Below are 18,828 nucleotides of genomic sequence, written 5' to 3'. Positions count from 1 at the left end.
ATAATCTCACAAACAAACTGTGTGACCAACCGTGTGAACAAGATAACATCTAGAGGAAGATCCCGAGGAGCCTGCATGCAGTAGGGGATGACATGACTCTGACCCTCCTATCTCAATGATTAACCGAGATCACTTCCCCCCGTTCCTTGAAAATTTTTATGGCCGAGCAGACTCTTCAGAAGTGGTTCTTTGGGGACACTGAACCCACCATCTCCCCAGATTGCCAGCATTCTGATTAAAGACAACTTTTCCCTCTACCAACGCTTATGCGTTTGATTTTGTAAGCAGTGAGCAGCAGGACCCAATTCAATCGGTAACAAAAGGAGGGAAAAGATGTGCAAAACAAAATTTCTCACGAGGAACTAGTGTGTTTAGTTCTATTAAATTATACGTAGGTAGGTTAAATATCACAGTGTATCCTAAATTTGAGTAAGGAAAGAAATACCGAAAACATGCCCCGTAGAGTTAACAGAAGCTGATGACTAAACAGGAATTCTTGAGCTTGTCTTATAGAACAGCAGCTAAGGGAACAGCTTGTTAAAAACCCCCCTGCTTGTGGTTGGGGGTCCGCCTGCCGATGCAGGGGACGCGGGTTCGTGCCCCGGTCCAGGAGGATCCCACGTGCCGCGGGGCGGCTGGGCCCGTGGGCCATGGCCGCTGGGCCTGCGCGTCCGGGGCCTGTGCTCCGCGACGGGGGAGGCCGCGGCAGTGAGAGGCCCGCGTACCGCAAAAAAAAAAACCCCTGCTTGTAGCCTGCCTTCACTGAAGAAGCTTGCTTTAGTTATTTTATTTTCCTTTCTTTTTCCCCTCTCTTTAATTACATACCTTCCCAGCTTCATGGTAGCCCAGCTGTTTTACAGGAACTTGAAGTTAGCTCTTGTCCAGTTTAAGCCAGCTAAAGCAGGTAGGAAACCGACCCTGAAACTGTGCTTGCGCAGGTGTGGGATGATGGCCTGTTGACGTCAGAGGGCCAGAAACTCCTCCCTCAGATCATGCTAAGAGACGCCACTGTGAATCTGCAGAAGCATGTAACCCAGATGCACCTGCGCAGAAAACCTTTCCTCACCTTTTCGCCTATCTCCAATCATCTTTCCTCACGCTGAAAATCACCCTGCTTATCCCATAAATATTCCAACACCCTCCCCTTCCGGGAGGCAGATCTGAGACTTGGTTTCCATCTCCTTGCTTGGCTGCCTTGTGAATAAACTCTTGGCCACAAACCTCGGCATCTCAGCGTTTGACTTACTGTGCCTTGGGCAAACGGACCTGGTTCAGTAACAATACATCAGTTTTTAGACACCACAGTTTGTAAAGCTCCCATCTTTGGCTTTGGTCCTAATATTAAAACTAAACAAAGACTTGCTGACCATAGTATGGATCACAAAATATGAAATTCTCCAATCTAGGATTTTACACTGGATTATGTTCAACTATGTTTATAACAATTATAGGTGATTGCTTTAGAGTGTCTAAATTCATTTATTTCAATGAAGTTGATTACTCTGTATCAGGCACTGTGTGAAGTGTTTACATACAATGAAAACTGAGAATGATCCTTACCCTTTAGGAAACAATTTCAAAGATATTCAAATAAATTCAAACTTTGTATTAAAGCATACTAGGTCCTATGTACATTACATTACAGTAATAATGACGTTCAATTAATTAATCAAATATTTTAGAGTTTTCAGCTGGTCCATAAATTATTACTTCTGCATGTCACACTTTTAAAAAATAGCTGCTGAAAGGCTAACTGTACTAGATAGCTATTGCCACAATAATGCTGCATAATAAAACATTTCAGTTTTTCAGTGGCTTAGGGTTTGGCTGATCTAGGCCTGGCTTAGCTGGTACCTAGCAGTTCAACTGGACTCAGCTACAGGTAATATATCAAGCTTAAGTCTGCCCTATGTGTATCATTCTGTGACCCCAACTAAAGGAGCAATGGATAGCTAGGGCATTTTTTTCTCATGGAGATGGCAGAGGTGTCGAGGGCCAAGCCAACCTGTGATGAAATATTTCAAGCCCTTGCTTACATCACACTCGCTAACATTCCATTGGCCAAAGCAAGATACATACATGGCCACATACAAGTTCAAAAAGCAGGGAAATGCAGTTCAGCAACTGTAAGGCCCTGGCAACAGGGTGGAAGAATACTTATATTGAGAGTGGGGAATAAGACCAGTAATTCAATCTACCGCACCATCCCTCCTTGGTATTGTCCTTTACTGTAAAAGTTGTCTGACCGCTCTTTCCCAGGAGCAGTGATGGCTAAGTTTCACCTTTGTGCTCCTGAAGTTGTTTATCCTTACCAACTATCACCGCACTTGCAGTTTTCAAGAAGTTGTATTAATGCTTTACAAGATTGTTACCTTGTGAAGGCCATTAGAGTATCCTACCCTCCCTTGGAGTTCCAGTGCATTTTTCTCGGCCTAGAGTTTAGAAAGTATTCAATGCCCAATATTTCAACTAGTAAAATGAGATTTTTTTTTTATTTTACAAAAACAACTCATGTATTTATTCCTTGAAAGGTATGTCATTAATTTCCCTACGAATGTTTGTAGCCACATCATTTGGAACTGCTTTAAATAAAAATATGATGAATTTTGACCTTTATCTGAAACAAAATATGCATAATACTAATTTAATTATTACTCTTCTTCCGACTACAATTAATTAATTAGTTAATTTTAACCAACTTCCAATTTGAATAATAGTTGGTAAACAACTTCTAATAGGTATGGAACAAAACTTTACAGGGTTTCCAGAATATTATCAGACTTACAGCTACAATTAGAAAGTATTTTAACCTTTTAAAAATATTTACTGAATTAAAAACATTTGGAAAAATTTTACTGGAAATATAGCCCCCCTGCCCTAACCTGCCCATTCTTTTCTCAGGCCCTCTCTGTTACGTTGCACCCCAAACCGCAAACTTCAAATTGGCTATAATTCTTATTTGTCTGGAAACTATGTGCTTCTGTGCAACATAGACTGAACTATCAACAAGAGTTTTGTGTGTGTTTGATTTTTCAAAATGGAAGCTTTTATAACAGCACAAACATTGAGTTTATAGAAACAAATTCAAAATTACCTAAGACTTTGCACAAATCCAGCAAAATTAATGGTTGTACAAACCCTACTATATATCAGTTTGCATATGGAAGATATCACGTGAGCAGGTGTTCACATAGGCCCTACCTTCAATGTTTGAAATGACTTAAGGAATAAACCTCCTAAGGACTACATGACACTAAAAGTGTACAAGTATCGTGCTGGGTATTTTGGCACCTCACTACTCTAAATTTCTTGTATATTGATAAGATACAATTGATACAAATAGAAACACACATTTTAGATATTGGAGAGCTAGAGTCTTTTACTAAGTGTCAAAATAACAGGAAAGAGAGAGAAGGCTCTAATTCCGGTAAGCCTGTGGCCTGCTACAACTGCCTTTCAATGTTCCTATGCAAGCTTCATTGGACTTAGTATTTACCAAGTCTCCATAACGGCTGACATATATGAGGTTCCATCTCAAGTTTCTTTTCCAAGGCCATAGCATCAGGCGGCGCTCTTTCACTGGTTGAAACAACTGTATCTGGTGTTTCTGAAGCGCAAGCACATTGTAGGAAGATACTTTTCCAAATACAAAAGTTGCTTGCTGTTAAAAGCTCCACATTGCTTTTGTCTTATGCATTGCACTGCATCTTCATACTTCATTCCCCCTTCAATTAAAGCTAGGGCAACCAGCACTGAAGCTCTCCCAAGACCTGCAGCACAGTGGACCACAATACAACAACTAGGATCAGAAATTTCTTTTTTACAAGTTTTAACCACTTATCAACGATCTGACTGGATGGTAGCGCACCATCATCAAAAGGCCAGTCCAGACCCTGGATACCTTCATTCTCCAAAATGGCAGTGTTACATGCAGCTTCACACACTCTTACTGTGGTGGTAACTCTGTTCTTCTTAAGTTCCTGTAAGAATTTGCTTAAGGAGGCATTGCTTGGGCTGTGCGCCATCAGAAATCTCATATTGGGACGTCCCTGGCGGTCCGTGGTTAAGACTTCGCCTTCCAGGGCAGGGGATGCGGGTTTGACCCCTGGTCAGGGAGCTAAGATCCCACATGCCTCTCGGCCAAAAAACCAAAACATAAAACAGAAGCAATATTGTAACAAACTCAATAAAGACTTTAAAAATGGTCCACATCAAAAAAAAACTTAAAAAAACAAAAAGAAATCTCATATTCCTGTTTGCAATCTCTACAGGACCAGGGCAATTCACCCCAGTCATGTGGAAGTAATTAAAATTAAAAAAATACAGGAAAGATGTAAAAGAACTGGAGGCTACTTCCAAATACTTCAGTCTAAATTTTCAGTGAGTTGAATATGAAGTTAGGAGTAATAGGAAATGAAATCAACCTTCAAACAAAACAAAAAGTATCAATGTTTCAGTACAGTAATACTGAAAATCAGGGCACTCAGCTTTGCCCCATTCAGGTCAGAGCTCTTGCAAAATGGTCTCCTATTCAGTTCTGCTCTTCAATGTCCAGGTTATTCATTTTTATGGGAACCTCTCAGGTAGTAACAACCTTCTAGAATTCACTGGTCTGCACAGAGGTTGGACTGGGCCTGTCATAATTCCTACTGCCTCTTGGACAGTCCATATATGTGTGACCAAGAACACTGGAGAACCGAGAGATATGTTCACTCATTGACGAATGTGGCCTAGTCAGACAGCCGGTCCCCAGGCAGAAATGACAATGCTCCGTGCACAGCTCCGGGAAAAGCGCATCACTGACAGGATCTACTGCCACCAGGGTCCAAAATTTGCCTTAGGTGGCCTGTATCGCCAGTCCGCCCTTGTTTCTCTGCCGGAAGGACAAAGGGAGAATACAGACACCAGCCGACAGGGAATCCCGGCCAAGTGCAGACAAGGAGGAACCGGGCAGGGGTAAAGCAAAGGCTGGAGCATCATAAAGGGGAAGCAAACACCCATGTGCGAAAGCTATTTACTTCTATGGCAGTGTTTCATAAATTAGTCTACAGATCCTCCCACGCAACACTTCTAATGCACAGATCACATGTCATATTAGACAACCATTAAATGTCAGCTCCCTTTCTTTACACAAACAACAAACAAAAGGTGATATTAGAGGTGGCCCTGAATTAACATGCCAATTTAACATCATTTAACAGGAGAATAATTGGTTGTGATACTGATTATTTCTTTGGCGCAGCTGTTAGGTGGCACTGTGCTCCAGGCTGACTCAGAAATCATTCACAGATTTTCCCTCCCATTTACTACAAAACGGATGTGTTTGATATCCAGCCTCTACAGTCATTTCAAATCAATTTCCCCACATACCAGCATGATCTGCTTTCTAAGACTTAAAAAGTATAAAAAAGAAAGAAAAAATTAAAGAATGAAAGTAAGTCAACTAGTCTAAGGGGGATCTAAACCTCTCTGATCTCAATGGACTTCAAATTCATAAGGTCTTTACTTCTGTCCAAGGTGAGGAGGAAGTTAAAGTGAGACTGGGAAAGGGATTGTGGACTAAGAACCACTCTGCCTCCCTCTAACCTGCAGTGGGGGCTGAGACAAAAGGATGCAAATGACCATTGTATTTTCCAAAACATTCAAAGGCCCAAAGTGACTCTTTTCACTATCTAAGTCACCAGTGGTAAGGAGGAAATTACTGCAGAAAAAGAGATTGTAGAAAGGGAGTATACGATGTGTGCATGTGTAAAATGATAACGTATCATACTCATCTTCTCTGGGTGGATATGAAAAATAAAGTATGTCTATATGGCTGTAGTCATATTCTTTATTCAAGCACACAGTGAGGAAATGGGGAGTGTGTAATTCAAAACCACACTATACTTGCCATACCCCACTATGATTAACTTCTGTAACTCACTGGGTCACTGGAAAGTTGCATGACTTATATGCCTAGGTACAGCTATATGCACATATATATATATATACGTACGGACACACAAACATACATTACTTTCATCACACTATGTGTATCATAAATGAATTCTGCATCTGCAAACATATACTACATATTTCCTTCTCTGAGAGGACATATCCAGATTAGTAATAATGAAAAGTAGACTACCTAAGAAGCCATTTGTCATATTTACTTTTATCTTCTCTATAAACATATTCCTTTTCCCTTTCCATACATTTAAAGTAAAAATCTAGAAAAAAAAAATCTTATTTTCAAGATTCACATTTTGGTAATATATTGTCTAAAATATGTCCGCCGTCACAGCGCATGCATCTCCCCAACTCCTGACTAAAACTCCATGAAAGGAGAGGAAATATACGCATTTGAAAATAATATATTTGTAACATAAATAATATATTTATAAATAATATATTTATAACATAAAAAATTAAAATGTGCCATTAATGGATATGTATTAAGGAAGACCAGGAGGTATTTCGGCATTAATTCAATACACATTTATTAAGGCTCTCCTAAATACTGGTAAAATCTAGACCTAGTCCATAAGAAGCTTGTTATCTACAGGAGAAATACACATATATAAACTAACTTTAAAAGAATTAAAGACTTTATACTATAATAAGAACAAACTGAGTTCAGGAGAGGGTGTGAATAAATCTGCCTGGCATATGAAGCAGGATGCTAGAACAAGACCTCTCAGACTCAGTGACAGTTTTGCTCACCCATACATTGATCTTTCACCATTTTAACCACGGTATGTCTCTACAATAGCTGTATACTACGTACATTTTTATGAGGGTAAAATGCCCACCAAAAAAAAATTGGCAGCAATCAATGGAACCGCGAGGTAAGATTAGTAAAGAATGAAACATCATGCAAGTTGGATTGAAATATAACCAGGAAAAAAATGGGAAAAATAATTACCTTAATAACTGCTCTTTGATGCCTCAGGAAAAGAAAAGAAATCCGGAAGACTTCTGAAATAAGATAGAACGTACTATATATAAAGTTTCATCAGACAACTCACTTAATGCTGAATAAAAAGATCAATTACTCTTAAAAAAATTCTAACACCTGTTCAAGGAGTTCTTAAAGAGGGAAAATTGGATTATTTATCTAAGATATATTAAATATGAGAAATATTATAAGATATAGTATACTTGGCAAAGATAACTATAAACCCAAGAGAAATTATATTTTTGAACTTTTGAGTTATTTTGATATTTTACTTTAGTTTTGGTTCAAAAGAAATAAAAGGTTATACTGTCTTACCAAATAGAGTTAAGAAAATCATGAGGCTGAATTAATAGTCATTTTCCATTCTGCTACGTATCTAGAATATTTTATAAATTGCTAGATATTTTAGACATCAGAAAATGGTAATTTTTCACATAAATTATTAAGTCCTAACCTAATTTATCATCAAGGCTTTTTGTACTTGTAAAACATGTTACTAAGTAAACAGTATTCATTAGATGTGACCTAAAATTTTTATTCTCAATTCCTCTCTTTAAACTTACCATTTAGAGAGTTTATCTATAACAAATGCCTTGTGTGGCCAGAAACTTTCAAAGCTGAAATAAAAATAAACAGTTGTATGGAAAGAGGAACAATGACAAGAAAGTTTAAAAGGTGTTGATTTAATCATTTAGACCACCTTAGATATAATTTTTAAAAAATAATACAAAACCCTAAAGTGCTTTGTTGATACTTCATTTTCTTGTCATTTTACTAGTTTTTTTTTTTTTTTTTTTTTTTTTTTTTTTCGGTACGCGGGCCTCTCACTGCTGTGGCCTCTCCCGTTGCAGAGCACAGGCTCTGGACGCGCAGGCTCAGCAGCCATGGCTCACGGGCCCAGCCGCTCCACGGCATGTGGGATCTTCCCGGACCGGGGCACGAACCCATGTCCCCTGCATCGGCAGGCGGACTCTCAACCACTGCGCCACCAGGGAAGCCCACTAGGTCATGTTTTAATGAGGAAGGAATTTCAATAAAGTAGGAGAGAAGAAAGTGGCGGGTGTGTGTGTGTGTGTGTGTGTGTGTGTGTGTGTGTGCGTGTGCGTGTGTGTGTGTGTGTGTGTGTGTGTGAGCAAAATAATCAGGGGGGAATAGGAAAGAGAAAGGACAGAAAGAGCATTCAGAAAGATTTGGAGAAATTCCCTTTTTCCCTTTTTTCCTAAACCCTTAAGGGTAGTTGAAGGGAAGCAGGAAGGGCAAACTCATTGCCAAATAGCACCCTCTGTTAAAACAACAGGATTTAAAGTTCTCTAGGTTTGTGGTGTAAATGGATTCCATTCCTGCCACTATGGTTAAGCACAACAGCACAATAGATGGTCTGTTAACCTGATTGTTGCATTAATGCTGGGATGGAATATGCATCCATGCAATGAAGAATGTAAAAAGAATGAATTTCTAGAGCAGGACCACTATTAATACCCACCCAATAAAATCTGCTCATTCTTTGAGAGGCAAAAACAATTATAATGCCTGGCATTCATTTGAATTTAATGAGACTAGAGTTAGTTCAAACCTTTCCTAGGGACACATGCTAGGAGTATCTTAGGTCCAGGCATATACATTTAGACCATTACAATATGACTTTAAAAAGCATTACATATTACTTAGAGTTATTAATAAAATAATATATACTTCCCTCCAATACAAGCATATCTACATGGGTCAAAAAATAAAGAAAAATTGTGAGTTAAGACATCTTTATGCCTTTTTTCTTTATATCACAGTTTCAAAGCCTGCATAAAATTTAGAATCCTGAAATGCATAATACTTCATGCTTTTTTAGGAATATGAAAACTTATGCCTATTTTTAAACAAATATTAAGGTATAATTCTCACTGAACGTACTGCACATATTCAAAGTGAATAGTTCCCCAAAAGTTTCCTCATGGTCCTTTATGAGCTATCCTTTAACCCTCAACACCAGCCCCCGACGCATTTTGTAGGCAACCTTTTTATGCTATTAAACATTTGTTTGAATTTCTTGAAATTTTATTTAAATAGGATCATGCAGTATATATATTTTTTTCTTGTCAGGCTTCTTTCGTTCAGAATAATTGTTTTTTAAGATTCACCCATGTTTTAGTGTGTATTATGGGTTGAAATTTGTCCCCCCAAAAGATATCTTGCAGTTCTAACACGCAGTACCACAGAATGTGACTCTATCTGGGAATAGAGTCATTGCAGATGTAATTATTTAAGTTGAAATGAGGTCGTACTTGAGTAGGGTGGACCCTTATTCCACTATGACTAGTGTCCTCATAAGAAGAGACACAGAGACACTCACATGCATGAGGAACATGTCATGTGATGATAGAGGCAGAGATTGAAGTGCTACAGCTGCAAGGTGGTGCCAAATCCACATCCAACTGGTGTCCTTTGAAAAAGGGAAAATGTGGACACAGCCACAGACATTCACAGAGAGAAGTCTATGTGCAGATACACACAGGAAGAAAGCCACGTAATGACAGATGCTGAGTGATGCATCTCCAAGTCAAGGAACATCAAAGATTGCCTGGAAACCACCAGAAGCTGAGAAGAGGCAAGGAAAGATTCTCTCCTACAGGTTTCGGAGGGTACATGGCGCTGCCGACACTTTGATTTCAGACTTTCAGTATCCAGAACCGTGAGACAATAAATTTCTGTTTTTTTAAGATACACAGTTTGTGGTACATTGTTACAGAAACCCTAAGAAACGAATACAGTATGTATCAGAATATCATTCTATTTTGTGACTATTCACAATTTGTTTATCCCTTCACCTGTTGAGGACATTTGGATTTTTTCCAGTTATAGGTTTAGTGGTATGACTAAATCATAGAGTACATTCAACTTTAATTTGACTAAATACTGACAAATTGATTTGCAACAGTCAATACAACCCAACATCAGGACCCAGGGGTTCCTATTATCCACATCTGCACCAATACTCTCAATGTGCAATTTTTTTCTTCTTTGCCAATGTAAAGTGACATGTTCTTGTTATTGTAATTTCTTTTTTTTATTACAAATGAGTTTGATTATCTTTTCATATATTCATTCACCTGTTGGGTATCCTCTTTGCTGAATTGTCTGTTTATATCCTCTGTTTATGTTTTATCAGTTTTAGATGTTGAAATATCTTTTATCTGTTAGACTTTTTATGGGTGTCCCTCATTGGGGAAAAAAAAACAAACCTTTATTTTGATGTAATCAAATCAATCCTTTTCTGGGCCTCATGACTGATGCTTTTTGAGCCTTATTCAAACTTAGTTGACAAATATATTCTTCTAAATTATTCTATACTAACTTTATAATTTTGTCTTTCATATGTAGCTTTTTAAACCATCTGGAACTCATCTTTTTATATTTGCTAAAGCAGGGATCAGGTTTTATTTTTCTATATATACCAAACAGATTTTTCTAACATCATTTATTAGACAGTCTGAGACTGACCATGTCATGGGCAAATGCTATCTATTGATTTCCAGGCCCTTGTTTATCTTCCTCTATGTAGTCACACATCATCCAGGAAACCTAAAGTTATAGAATTTAGCTTTTATATGGTTCCTCTCAAACTCTTGTGATTAGTGAACACTTTTCATAATATTTGAGAGATAATGAAAGAAATCTATTGTTTTCCCCAATTGATATAAAAATCTAATTTTTCATATATTAATATATTCCAGTGATTAGTCTATTCTGAGTGAACAACACATTCCATTGTAGACATTATTAAAAAAATGAATATCTGGAGTGAAACTCCCCCTTCATTTCTATTTTTGTAATTTTTCCTCTAGAATTTCTTCTGTCTTAATTATTTTATATTTGCTTCAATTATTTTTAATTGATAAAAGTAAACCCATTTTGAATTGTGTTGAAGTTATAGATTAGTACAGGAGAAATTGATAACCAATATTGTCTTCCCATATAAAAAAATGGTTTCCATTTATGCAAGACCCCTATAGTGTGCTTCAGCAGAGACTACAGTTTATTCATATAGACTTGAACATTTTCTGTAGAATTTACATTACAGTTGGAAACTCGGCTATGGATTAATTCCAAACCTAAGTATTTAACCGACTTCCTCTACTTTGGACAATGGAATTCTATTCATATACTAGTTTGCCATGAGTAAAATTCAGTCCCAAACATGCATCTCATAAGTAAGTATTTTTCTGTGTTGTAGAGGTCTGGAGTTACCTCAAACCTTGCTCTGTTTCCCTCAGACCCCACTAGGAGCCCTTTCCTGGTAAATCAACCACTTATTAAAGAAGAACAATATTGACAGAGAACCTGAAGCTATCAGCCATGTTTCTCTGAGTCGGGGTACAAGGCCTCAGCTACCCTTGCTCTTTCTAAATTAATTCTTAAAGGACCACGATGATTGCTTTAAATATGAGGCAGTGGTAAGCAAACATTTTCTATAAAGGGCCAGCTAGTAAATATTTCAGGCTTTACAGGCCATATGGTCTCTGTCACAACTACTCAACCATGCTATTGTAGCATGAAAACAGTCATAGACAATGCATAAACAAATTGGTGTGGCTATGTTCCAATAAAACTACATTTATAAAACAAGGCAATGGGACAGATTTGGCCCGTGTGAAGTAGTTTGCTACCATCCTCCATTCCAGATTTTGCACTACATCTGAGGAACTTTAAAAAGTGATGTCTCTACAGATGGCAAATAAGCATATGAAAAGATGCTCCACATCATATGTCATCAGGGAAATGCAAATTAAAACGAGATACCACTACACAGCTATTAGAATGGCCAAAATCCAGAACACTGACAACACCAAATGTGGGGTGACAGAACTCTTATCCATTGCTGGTGGAAATGCAAAATGGTACAGCGACTTTGGAAGATACTTTGGCAGTTTCCTACAAAACTAAACATTCTCTTACCATATGATCTAGCAGTTATGCTCCTTGATATTTACCCAAAGAAACTGAAAACTTTTGTCTACACAAAAACCTGCACACTGGGGTTTATAGCAGCTTTAATCAAAAATGCCAAAACTTGGAAGCAACCAAGATGTCCTTTAGTAGGTGAATGGATAAATAAACTGTGGTACATCCAGAAAATGGAATACTATTCAGCTCTAAAAACAAATGACCTATCAAGCTATGAAAAGACATGGAAGAACCTTAAATGCATATTGCTAAGTGAAAGAAGCCAATCTGAAAATGCTACATACTATATGATATAAACTATATGACATTCTGAATAAGGCAAAACTATGGAGATAGTAAAAAGATCATTGGTTGCCAGAGTTTGGGGGGAGAAGGAGAAGAGTGAATAGGTAGAGCACAGAGGACTTTTAAGGCAGTGAAAATGCTCTGTATGATACCATAATGATGGGTACATGTCATTATACATTTGTCCAAACCCATGAAATGAACAATACCAAGAGTGAATTCTAAGGTAAACTGTGGACTTTGGTTGACTGTGAGGTGCCAATGCAGGTTCATCAATTGTAAAAAGTTTGGGATTGACATGTACACACTACTATATTTAAAATGGATTAACAAACAAGGACCTACTGTATAGCACAGGGAACTCTGCTCAATATTATGTAACAGCCTAAATGGGAAAAAAATTTGAAAAAGAATAGCTACATGTATATGTATAACTGAATCACTTTGCTGCACACCTGAAACTAACACATTGTTAATCAACTATACTTCAATATAAAATAAAAAGTTTAAAAAAACTCTTAAAAAAACAGATGAACAACAAAGTCCTACTGTAGAGCACAGGGAACTATATTCAATATCCTGTAATAAACCATAATGGAAAAGAATATGAAAAAGAATACATATACATGTACAACTGAATCACTTTGCTGTACACCAGAAACTAACATGACATTGTAAACCAACTATACTTCGATAAAAATTTTGTTTTAAAATGTACCACTCTGGTAGGGGATTTTAATAATGGGGGATACTATGCATGTGTGGGGGCAGGTGGAATATGGGAAATCTCTGTATGTTTCCCTCAATTTTTCTGTGAACCTAATACTGCTTTAAAAAGTCTTAGTTATAAGTTATGGCTGTGCTCTATCCCCTGGAAAACTGACTTAATTGAAGTAAGCCAGGCACCTGGGTGGGTTTTTTTTTAGCTCCCCTAAATCAGTAATTGAGAAGCCAAATTTGAAAACCACATCCTTGAGACATTTTCTCAAAGTGTACCTGTGTTGTTTTTGGATGGTGCAAATATCACCAGAGCACTTGTTAAAACTACAGATTGCAGAGTCCCACTCCAGACCCACTGAATGAGAATCTCCAGGGAAGGGCAGGGGATTTGCAAAGCCTAGCAGGAACCCCAGGTGATTCTTATCGTGAGAAAAATTTAGAAAACACTGCCCAGAGGCCAACTTCTGCTTTCTGTGTTTCTCTACTTTGAAGCTCCCAGTGAATGACTTGGACAAATAGCCTTCTATCTGTAGATGATCCATCCTTGGAGGTTAGCCAAACCTTTTCTGGAGGTAGGGAATTATGAATAAATGATTTTAAAGGCATAAATTCCCAAATAGTCACCTTCCACATGTACACTTCTTTGAAACTGATTAGACTGAGAGAGCTCTGAGTTCACAGTAGAATTCCTCTCTCTTTATGTCAGAATTACATACTGTGTCTTCTTCACAATTCTCACCCACTCTTAGTCCTGCTATGGATCATTGTCTCGGTGTGAAGATCTCCAGGGCACCAGGAAAGGGAAAGCCGGCTTTAAACTTGAATCAAGGAAGCATAAACATATAAAGTTTCCTGTATTTTCCCGTTTTCTACATATTTCAGTTATGAGCCATCTGTTAGAAATTTGGTATTTTGCCCCATGATGAAATGTTCTGAATTCAGATACGTGATACAGGGTAGTGGTAGGAGTAATGATGTTTTTTATTTAATGACTTTCTCGCCTCCGTTAGACTATTGTTAAGGAACGCATCTCCTATGAAGGAGACACACAAAAGAAAAGTAAAGAAAGACTTAGTAAGACATATTGAATGCTCAAAATGATATTTTCCTACATATGAATATAAGCAACTCTTTTCAGCTTTTCTCAATACTTATCCCTAAGGGCGAGTCATTAGCCAGAAAGAAAATTACCTTCCAGCAGCCAAAGCAGTACTGGTTAGTGATTTTAATACTGTCATATGGAACTGGAAGCACAGAACATTTTCAAGACACACTGGATAAAATTCAAAGATAAAAGTTTTATGTGATTTCTTTCAGGATTTTGATAATGAAGTTAAAACCTACTTTACCATCATATTATGAAATATTTATTCCCTTTACATTCAATACTCATTTCATCTTGTGAAATTCTTAATATTTTTTACCATCCATTAATAAAAGATTAAATGTTAGCTGTCAGATATTAACGAGGGTAATTTCTATCATATTTTATGAAGTATAGTTTCCATAAAACTTTATTTGGTAATAATTATAAAAATGTACAATGCACTTAGATTGTTTTGACCAATTGTATACTAACCATCACTGTAACAAAAATAAATCCACAAGACCTATTTTAGCTCTTAAATCCTTGTGCCTGCAGGCATAAAACACATGTTAAAATTTCAATCCTTGTACATTCAGTATTTTCGTTTTCTTACTTAGGGTAGGCTGTTACACAAAAATAACTTTCCAAAGTTAAAGTTATAAAGTGAACACATGTCAAATATTTATTTGACTCAGTAATGAGGGAAATAATGAGAAAAACAGCATGTGGGAAAGCTGGTTCAAAGGCAATTTCAAACAGTGGTTATGTTGTCAGTTTAAGAGAGGCAAGCTGAAATACATTTGCTAAGTTTGAGTCAAAGTTGTTTAATATCTTACTGGAAAAATAAATTATTAGGATTATTTTCTCTGAGAGAAATAATGCATCTCTACTGAATACCATCTGTAAAAGTTAACATGTAACTTCACCAAGCCTAGACCCTAATAAATAACAAATAGTACACTAAACTAAGGTAAAATTCCCCAAAGAATCAAATAATCCAAAGTGAACCTTTTAGACAATGTTCCAGTAAGAAAAAGGAAAACATGCTCTCGTTACCTAACTTCAATTTGAACTCCTTTGTAGTCTCAAGTGTCTTATTTCTAAGTTTTTGTTAATTGTCCATTAACAGCGATCAACAAACTATGTTCAGACGTGAAGTAGATTAGGACGATTTGGGGAAAGAGGAAAATCTAGAATCTCTAAATGTAAAGATCTTGTTCATGTATTTTTTTTAACGGTGATGATGAGTAAAAACTCATAATGACATTTAGGTTCCATTGATTACAATTTTTAAAATAATGTCATGGGTTTTTTTAAGTTACAATTTTTACAGTATATCAGAAATTCCATGCCTCACAATGATTTCAAATTATGCTGAAAAATGTAGGTGCCACTTAAAATACATGGGGGGTGCACAGTTTTTCAAAGTTCTTCTAGGGAGGATGTTAGCAGATACGTTTGATGGCCTATCTTTAGGAAATATTTTTCTCTGTTCAAATTTCTCCATCATTGCAACTCTATCTACATTTGATCTTCCTGCAGTACTTCAAGTTATCTAACAGACCCAGTTCCTTGTTCTTTCCCACTATAACAAATAGACACTGGGGAGAGAGGAGTGAGCAAAAAGAGCCTAGGCACCTATCCTCATAGAGCTTACATTCTAGGAAGGGAAACTGAGATTAACCAAATGATTGCTTACATAAAGATAAATGTGTACCTGAAGCATATGCTGTGAATTGTGAAGATACAGAGCCTTGAAATGAGAGATGAGGGAAACGAATCTGAAAGAGTGCGCTGAGATCAGAAGGAAGAGTTAACTAGGCGAAGACTGGAGATTCAGTCTTTTAGAGATTTCTTTTTTGTCATTTCAAAAGCCTCTTGGATGAGAGGGAAGATATATGTGTTTGATTTGACTCCCTTTTACATTTTGTTTAGAATTTTATTGTGTATGTTTGCCTGATGCTTCTTCTTTAAAAACTTTAGAGCCGCACTTCTGACCAATGTGGAACTTGGATTCATCTTCTCACCTGCAACAACCCAAAACAGTGAACAGTTGAAGGACACCGAACATCAGGCAAAAAAGGACACTGATTCTTTTTTTTTTTTAATGGAAGTATAGTTGCAGTACAATATTATATAAGGTACAGGTGTATAGGGAGTTCCCTGGCTGTCCAGTGGTTAGGACTTGGTGCTTTCACTGCCATGGCTGGGTTTCAATCCCTGGTTGGGGAATTAAGATCCCACAAGCCACGTGGTGCAGCCACCACCACCCCCCAAAAAAAGTTACCGGTGTATAATATAGTGATTCACAATTTTTAAAGGTTATATTCCAGTTATAGTTATTATAAAATATTGGCAATATTCCCTGTGTTGTATAATATATCCTTGTTGACTATTTTATACCTAATAGTTTTGAGAGATGGGACATAAACAAAGTGAGACCCTAGAACTGCCTGAGCTTAGTCCTGAGAGAGAGTTTCTTGGCCTTAGAGTTTCCAGGCAGGGTACTGGAGGGCCCCTGGGATGGAGCTGACAGTTCAGGGAGACCAGGGTGGCTCTTATTCTCAGAAAAGAGTATTGGAGATGAGGGAGCTCTACAGAGAGAGAACCCCGGAGATCTGTAGGGGGTACCTCTTAAGTATTCGGCTGATTACTGAGCAGCAGATTCACGTGAGCACACACTACCCAAGGTTGGGGAAGGAACTACTAAGAAGGATTAGCGGGAACAGTGCTTGGTATTCAATCCATGTAAGGTTTGGACAAACTTTATTTTTATTGGCTAGCCTCTTAAAGTAGAAGCAATAAGCTGGTGCTGTGGAAACAGAGCAAGGCGCAATCTTGTAGGAGCAAAAGGTAGAATATGTTGCCTCTTCTTCATCTTCTTTGTCATCAGCCTCATAGCAGCCAGTCTTCATCGTCATTGTTGTCTTCCTTATGGAAATCTTCAATTAGAGACGTGCATGTTTGTAAAAGTACATATATGGGATCTTACTATTCATATTCTTCTACATCCATTTTATATTTTGTTACAGTACTTAAAATGTACCTTTGAGGTATTTTCCTGGGTCTACATATTGAAATCAACTTTACTCTGTAATTTTTTTAACAGTCTTATTGAATATGTTCAGGTTGATAGGGTGCAAGCATTACCATGGTGCCATTATCAATGAAAAAATGTTGCCTGCCATATCAGTAAACAAAGGATGTTGCAGCCATCAAGCTATCACGTTACAGCCACGCAGGAATCAGCTGCTTCAGTCACCCCCTGAGGGTGCACCCTGAAGAGACGCAGGATGACAAAGCACAGGATACTGGCTCCAGACAGCTGAGGTGCATATCAAAGGAATGATTTCAATGAGTCCAGACTCTTGCATTTTCCCATACATAGTAAAGCGCTAAATTCCTTAACTTGAGATGCCGGGTTTTCTTTAATTAACGGTAATCTTTGGATGTTCTGACTACTACCTGGTCTTTGTCGCAAAAACTCCTATATATCCTGGCTCTTCCCTTACCTCTTCAGAGCAGTCTCTCAGAGCTATCTGAGAGGCTGCGTCCTGGGCTTAAGTCCTCAGTCTTGTCCACCAAATAAAATGTAATTCTCAACTTTCAGGTTGTTCAATTTTTTTCAGTCGACACCGTCCTACCTGCTTTGTGGACTCTCTTGCCTGCCTCTTGGATAACAGTGATAACTTTTCCAGTCACTTTCAGATATTAATAGCAATAGTCCTCTGGTACATTTTAGACACTATGCCTGTCTCATTTAAATAATAAATTGTTCAGTGTGATGAACCTCCCAAGATGAACCTCCAAGTTTGATTTAACTTGATTTCGTTTCGGGGGGAATATCTGCAAAGACAATCAGTTTTCTCTCTCTCTCTCCCACATCTCTTCTTTTCCTAACTAGCTATATAGTTTCTGGCCATTCCAGGAAGGGAGTGGGGTTAGAGTACAGATATATTCAGCCAGCAGTCTCTGGGTTTGCCAGCTGTTCAAAGACAGCTTATTTACTCCTGGGGTGATTTTAGGGATTTCTAAGAAATTCATCCGCATGATGTGTGATGGCTCTTAAGTTCCTTGGTGTCTGGTAAGCTACTCCATAGACTTTCCAGACTGGAGCTCCTGCCCTCTTTCAGGTAGCTATTTTGGGCCAAGTTCCTGCTAAGATGGCTTCAAGCTATTTTCTCTTTAGCTCTCTGATGGCATATCAACATACCAATTTGTGGAAAACACACTCACAGGCTTGTGCATTCTGTAGGTGGAAGTTCTGTTTGCTCCTAATAGCAAACAGAACTTTTCTCTCTGGATAATTCCACAGCCTCTTTAGAACTCTCAGGTATGAGTCAAACGCCAGGGCACTGTGTTCCCCAAACTTCAGTGGACACTTTTCAAAATCTTCAGCTGGTTTCCTTAAATAAAGCCCCTCTCACTAGAATAGCAATGAAAAGCACCTTTGTCCTCTCTTTCCAAAGAGTAGTGTAATGAAGAAATAAGAAGAAGTATGAGAGTCCTATAGCAAACATCTCCAAAGAAATTCTCTCTCTACCTTACTTCAATTTAAAGTCTCAAGTGTGAGTCACAAAACCTTTTTTCATACAACTTCTTTATGTGAACTGCATAAATGGACTAGTGCCTCACTTTGGCAACAACTGTTTTGTTGTCCAGTGTTAGGACCTCAGCTGAAACTGAGACAAAAGAATCTCATGTCATTTCTACTGTATAGCACAGGAAACTATATTCAGTACCTTGTAATAAACCATAATGGGAAAGAATATGAAAAAGAATATATATATATAACTGAATCACTTTGCTGTACACCACAAACTAACAACATTGTAAACCAACT

At 37.7% G+C, this 18,828-nt stretch overlaps 1 pseudogene; it reads right to left on the bottom strand.

Annotated features, from left to right (window-relative positions):
• Positions 1-3,576: 3,576 nt before the first annotated feature.
• On the bottom strand, positions 3,577-4,037 carry LOC141277575 (protein tyrosine phosphatase type IVA 1 pseudogene; annotated as a pseudogene).
• Between the last annotated feature and the right edge of the window lie 14,791 nt (positions 4,038-18,828).

Source organism: Tursiops truncatus, chromosome X (assembly GCF_011762595.2).
Source record: "Tursiops truncatus isolate mTurTru1 chromosome X, mTurTru1.mat.Y, whole genome shotgun sequence".
NCBI lineage: Eukaryota > Metazoa > Chordata > Mammalia > Artiodactyla > Delphinidae > Tursiops > Tursiops truncatus.
This window is presented reverse-complemented; position numbering and strand designations above follow the sequence as displayed.